Source organism: Rhincodon typus, chromosome 4 (assembly GCF_021869965.1).
Source record: "Rhincodon typus isolate 14 chromosome 4, sRhiTyp1.1, whole genome shotgun sequence".
Taxonomy (NCBI): Eukaryota; Metazoa; Chordata; class Chondrichthyes; order Orectolobiformes; family Rhincodontidae; genus Rhincodon; species Rhincodon typus.
This window is the reverse complement of record NC_063335.1, coordinates 26,694,987-26,700,817: the sequence shown is the minus strand read 5'-3', so window position 1 is coordinate 26,700,817 and position 5,831 is coordinate 26,694,987.

Below are 5,831 nucleotides of genomic sequence, written 5' to 3'. Positions count from 1 at the left end.
GTGATCTGCCTGTACCGCTCATAAACAAAGCTTTTCACTGTATTTTGTTAGACATGACAGTAAAATCGATCAAACCCACCAATTTACTTAGAATGTTGTTTGATACAGTTAAGCTGTAGACTCACCTAAATGGCAAGGCCATTGCTTTCAGAAGGCAGCAAGATAGAGGGGGACAAATCTGGCAAACCTAGTTAAAAAGAGATGCAACTTGTGTGCGTGCGTGCGCGCTCAAAAACGCATGTTTGTTTCGGTGAAGGGTCAAAAGACAGAAAATTGAGAGAGCTGTAAATATGAGCAAACAAAAGGAAAAGACCAAGATTGATTATCATTAATTCAAAAAGTACATAGGATTTATCTCTTTGATATGCAAGGTAAATAGAGAGTAAACAAGCTCCTTTTGAAAGGTCACTATTACCAACCATCTAACCAGTAAGAAGCACACAAAAACAGCCTATGGGGAATTCCTCTCCAAATTCCATTTTGCTCATTGTGTTAAAAGGACAAGGTCTCTTGGCCCCTACACAGCTGCTGTGAAGAATTCAGCAACATAAACCCATCATTTCATTTCCCAGTACTGTACAGTCAAAAACCAGGGGCAAGATTTAACATTCATAGAAATAAATTAGCAGAGCAAATTGGACATTGCAGTTCATTGTGCAAAAAGCACAAAACTGGATCAGAGTTCAATAATGAAATACATATACAGAAAATTTAAAGAAAAACTTTTTAAAGGATGGTCTATACATTTTCAAAGCAAATCTCCAAAGGTCTATGCTTGCAAAAGTAATTTACAGGTCAGAATTTCTCAGAATTAAAGGTTGCAAAGATTCAAATCAATCTTGGTTGAGAATCTCAAATCTGCACAGTTTAGGTATCTAATCTCCAGTTTTGACATGGTTCTGAAGAATTAATTTGAGGCATTCAAGAGGACATTGGATAGTTATTTAGAATGAAGGAGTATGCAAGGGTGTGGGAAGAAAGCAAGGAGACTGGCACCAGATAAATGAGGAGCTAGTGCAGGCATGATGGGCTAAATGGCCTCCTTCTGTACTGTAATAATTCTGTGATTGCTGTGAAATCCATTTGCTTCAGCAGCTACATAACTGTAGTATTAAAATCAGCACTTTTAGACAGAAGACTGTATTAGGCTGAAATGTAGCGTTTCACATTAACACTTCATTGTTACTTAACCATTTACTTTTATGTTTCAGTTAATCTATTCACTGGCTTGATGAACGCATTATCACTAAAATGGTATTTTATAAATATATGAGAAATCTGAAGCTTGTTTTTATTAATTATTGCTACCTGACTTACAGCAATTCAAGAAAGTACAAGATGCAAAGCAAAACACATCAAGTGGAAAACTCCAAAGGCTGGAGACATATATAATTAGTAAAGATGCTCAGGATACTTGGAGGTAAATCAGTTCACCAACAATTCGACGCGTGCTTAGCTCCTTTACACAATTGCTCCAATAAAAATAAAGGTCACACTAGCCTACAGCAGGACCTGGATACCATTCAACTTCGGGCTGCCAAGTGGCAGGTTACATTTGTACAAGGCACTGTACATTCCCAACAAGTCCCAGCCACCTCCCTACAAACGTCAACAATACCACCACTTGGAGGACATCAGCATTTAACCAGACTGGCTGTATAACCCCTATAACTGAGCGCATGAGGCCAGGTAACATAAAATGACTGACTAATACCACACCACTACAGACTGTCTATATCTAAAAGGTTCAAATCAGTAATGTAATAGAATACTTGCAACTTGCCTGGATAGGTGCAACCACAAACTTCAAGACAAAGCAAAGCAATCTGTCTGATCAGGTGCCAAGACCACACAGACTCAATATCCGCCCCTCTCGGGAACTCTAGCTGCTATATGCACAACTACAAAGCTTACTTACTTCAACATTGTTGTGATCATTGCCACAAAAGGAGGACAACAGCAGTAAAATCATAACATTTCAAGTTCCCTTCCATGTCAGATTGCTGTCTAACCTTGAGATACACCACTGTCCAATCATCATCACTGGTTCGTGTCAGCTGAATTCCTAAAAATCTTGAGGACACCATCACAAATACAGGAACATTTTGAGAAGCAGTATTGTCATTATCTCAGGAGTACTGCTGCATTGACCACGTCACAGGAACAAATCAACCCTCTCCTACTCCCTTTAACTTGCTGGTATTCCCCCAAACAACCTCTAACTTACATTCTGAACAATTATAATACAGTACTGTGATTAGGTCTTTGATTTGGAGGATTTTCACGAATACTCAGTTGTTAGGATTAGTTCCTGCTAAGAGGCATCTTGTGTGTTGCACCAGTGCTTTCTTTCTCAACACACTACGTAGCTTTATACTGTAGGAAAGAAAAGAACTGAACAAGATTAAAAATGTGGTCAGGTATAAAATCCAAGAGACCAATGAGTTAGGGTAGGAGACTGCATAAGGCACTGAATTTCAACAGTGAGAGGCAAGAGCATGAGTGGTGGTGAGAAATAAGAAGTGAAATGAAAAACAGAAAATGGGATTAACAAGGAAAGAGAAAAAAAGCAATACAAGGTGATGAGTGGTGAATAGAAATGGAGAGTAAAAGAAGCAGTAAGTGAAGAAGCAGAGGAGAGGTGTGCATTAAAAAAGAGACAGACAGGCAGATAAACACAGATAGAACGGAAAACAGGAAGGAAATAAACGCCTGGCAACTCTCCCAGAATGCTGTGGTATTCCTGTGTGACTTAAGAGTCCATAAGCAGCAGCTGTGTGATCCAAGCAAACCACTTAATTGTATGAAAGATGCTGTGCCTCTTCACAGAGCAGAGAGATGGCCCTGTGCCAAGGTTACTGTGGACAGATGAGGGACACCCAAAGAAAACCATATTAGAAACAATGAGAGAGAGCTGGCCATACGGATGTCCAAAAAAACATTTGCTGCAAAGCCGACAGTACAACAACATTCAGGCTCACAGTAACAAACTTTATCTTCAGAAATGTCCGCAACAATGGCATTCTCATCTCAAGTCAGAATGTTTTGGGTTAAAGCCTCACTATAGGTGATTTAGCACACAATCCAGGCTGCCATGCCAGTGATAAAGGAATGTTACACTCTTCAGACTGTCAGCTTTGGGATGAGGTGGAAAACCAAGATTTTCCTGTCCTCTGAAGGTGAAAATAAAAGAACTCATTGCCCAATTTAAAAAGGAGCACACAGCAGTTCTCTCTCAACCAGCAACTCCAAAAAATCAACATCTAGTCAGTTATCGTACTGCCTGTTGCAATTTAGCTGCTTCACTCCTACATCACTATTCTCAAAAGTAACACATCAGCACAAAACACTGAGGCATTGAAGTTGCAAAAGACTTTTTATAAATGCCACATTTTATTGACATGAATTGTGCTTACCATCACTATACCATCTGAAGCAAGCTCTTTTTAGACTGCCTCTTCAAAACCAAGTAGCTCATTTTCTTTCTTCATTTTCTGTCGCTTTACATTTGGAAGGGAGGTGACAAGAAGGTGGCAACGAAAAACTTGCAAAAGGCATAGTGAGCTGCAGCTTATTATGACTGACGTGTGGCTAAATTCGCCTCTTTTACTGATGAAGAGTGAAATGGAACTCAGAAGAGGTGATGAAGGATGGTTAAGTACTTGAGAGGGAAGTTGTTGAGTCAGGCACTGATGGGACACTATCCCCAGTGGCTCACTGAAAATAGCTCCTTTGCTTTTCAAGGTGCTTGCTTATGAAAACAGAGTTTTAGAAATTCCATCACCTGACCTCCAACTCAGTGAACACAATTCAAAAAAGTGATTCATTGAATGTGGAGCCCTTTGAGATATCTCAAAGACGTGAAGGTGTGCTCTTTCTTTTAAATGCATCATGAACCACCCTTAAACTATCTGGACATAAAAAGTTATACCTATTTACAAGTCTGCCTATAGAACAATGCACTTTTTCGGAGGAATTTGAAGTTTGAATTTTGCGACAATATCTGCATTACAAAGCTCAAACCAGACATCAACAAAAATTTAAATGTATGATCCTTTATCCAGGATCTTGAAATGCTTCAGGGTGTTCCAGACTATGCAATCCTTAAGCTGAGCAACTGTATACTTTTAATTCACCAGTACCAGTCTCTAGAGTTTAGAAGGTTAAGGAGTTTAAGGTTTTAGCAAAGATTTGTAGCTTGGCTTGTGGGTGAGGTTACTAAATTGGTCACCAAGCTGGCTTGTTTTCGTTCTGACATTTTGTCACCACGCTAGGTAACATCATCAGTGAGGCCTCCGATGAAGTGATGTTATTCTACTCCGCTTGGCATTTATACTGTCCGGTCCATTATGGTGAGTAGTGTCATTTCCGGTTTTGTTCGGTTAAGGAGTGATCTGATCGAAGTCTTCAGGATATGAACAGGAAAAAACAGGGTAGACAAAGATAAACTATTTCCACTGGTTGGGGTTTCTAGAATTAGGGAGCATAGGCTGACAACTAGGGCTTGACCGTTTAGGAGAGATGTTGGGCAGTACTTCTACAAAAACAGGATGATAGGTGTTTGGAACTCTCTTCTACCAGCAGTGGATGCAGAGCCAGTTGTTATTTTTAAAATTGGAGATAGATTAAATTTTTGTTAAGCAAAAGGTATAAGGGATATTGGCCAAAGGCAGGTATATGCAGCCACAGATTACCCATCATCTCATTGAATGGTGGAACAGGCTCAAGGGGCTGAATGGCCTACTGCTGTTCCTATAATTTATTTATTATGTTCCCAAAATATTCTTGCGTCACTAAAATACAATTACAACACAGGTCGGGTAATTCAGTCTAATCTGCTTAATCCTCCACACAAACAATTAAATTCAAACTCTTCATCTGAACCACACCCACACCCGGTTTCCACCATTCACCCATCAAATCCAGCTTTGAATGCTATGTAGTTCCTGCCCTCTACCATTAACCCCAGAAGAGAGTCCCACTGTCTTGTAACATGAATATGGTTTTTCTACACTCTGTTCTGGATGTCTTATGTTTACGATTCCTCATTCTTGAGTGTCCAGCTGCATGAAACAAAACTGCTCATTTCATCATAACTTTTAAAAAATTGAAGTGCTCTAATATGCATTGTTTTACATAAATGGGAATGGTTGGATCCTTTTAAATTCATATTACCTTATGGCAGGTAGTATCCTAAAGAATTTTCATCCTGAAGCAAGAGAGTCTAATACTATATACTAAGGTCTTTGAGGGTCTATAAAGGCAAACTTTATCTCAAAATTACATCCAGCATTTCAGCACAGGGTAGTTTTTTTGAGGACAGATGGATGGATAGATAGATGGATAGATTTTTAATTAGTAATGGTTGAAGGGTTATGGAGTGTCGGCAGGAAAGTGGAGTTGAGGTTGAGATGAGAACAGCCATGGAGCTGGCTCGAGGGATTGAATGGCCTACTCCTGCTCCTGGTGCTTAATGTGTCTATCCACTGATGTATTTTATTGCTCATTGAAATCTAGCAAAAGCTCCACCTCTAAAGTTTAGCTAGTCAAGGAAGAAGTTCAGAACTGGACATCCATTCCTCCATGTACTAAGCAAAATGATGAATGGATAATTAAAAGCATTCCCAAAACAATAATTGATATTCCTACTAACCTTTCTAATCTGACAAATTTCTTCCGTTTCTTTTGCACAATTTGAAAGTCCACAATACATTCCAAACCTAACAAGCCCTTTTTAATTTCCAATTTCCAAATTCCCAAATATATTTATTCCGCCTGTACATGTCAACCTTCCCTGAAGAATATATCCCCTGCTTTAGTCAATTTTTCTT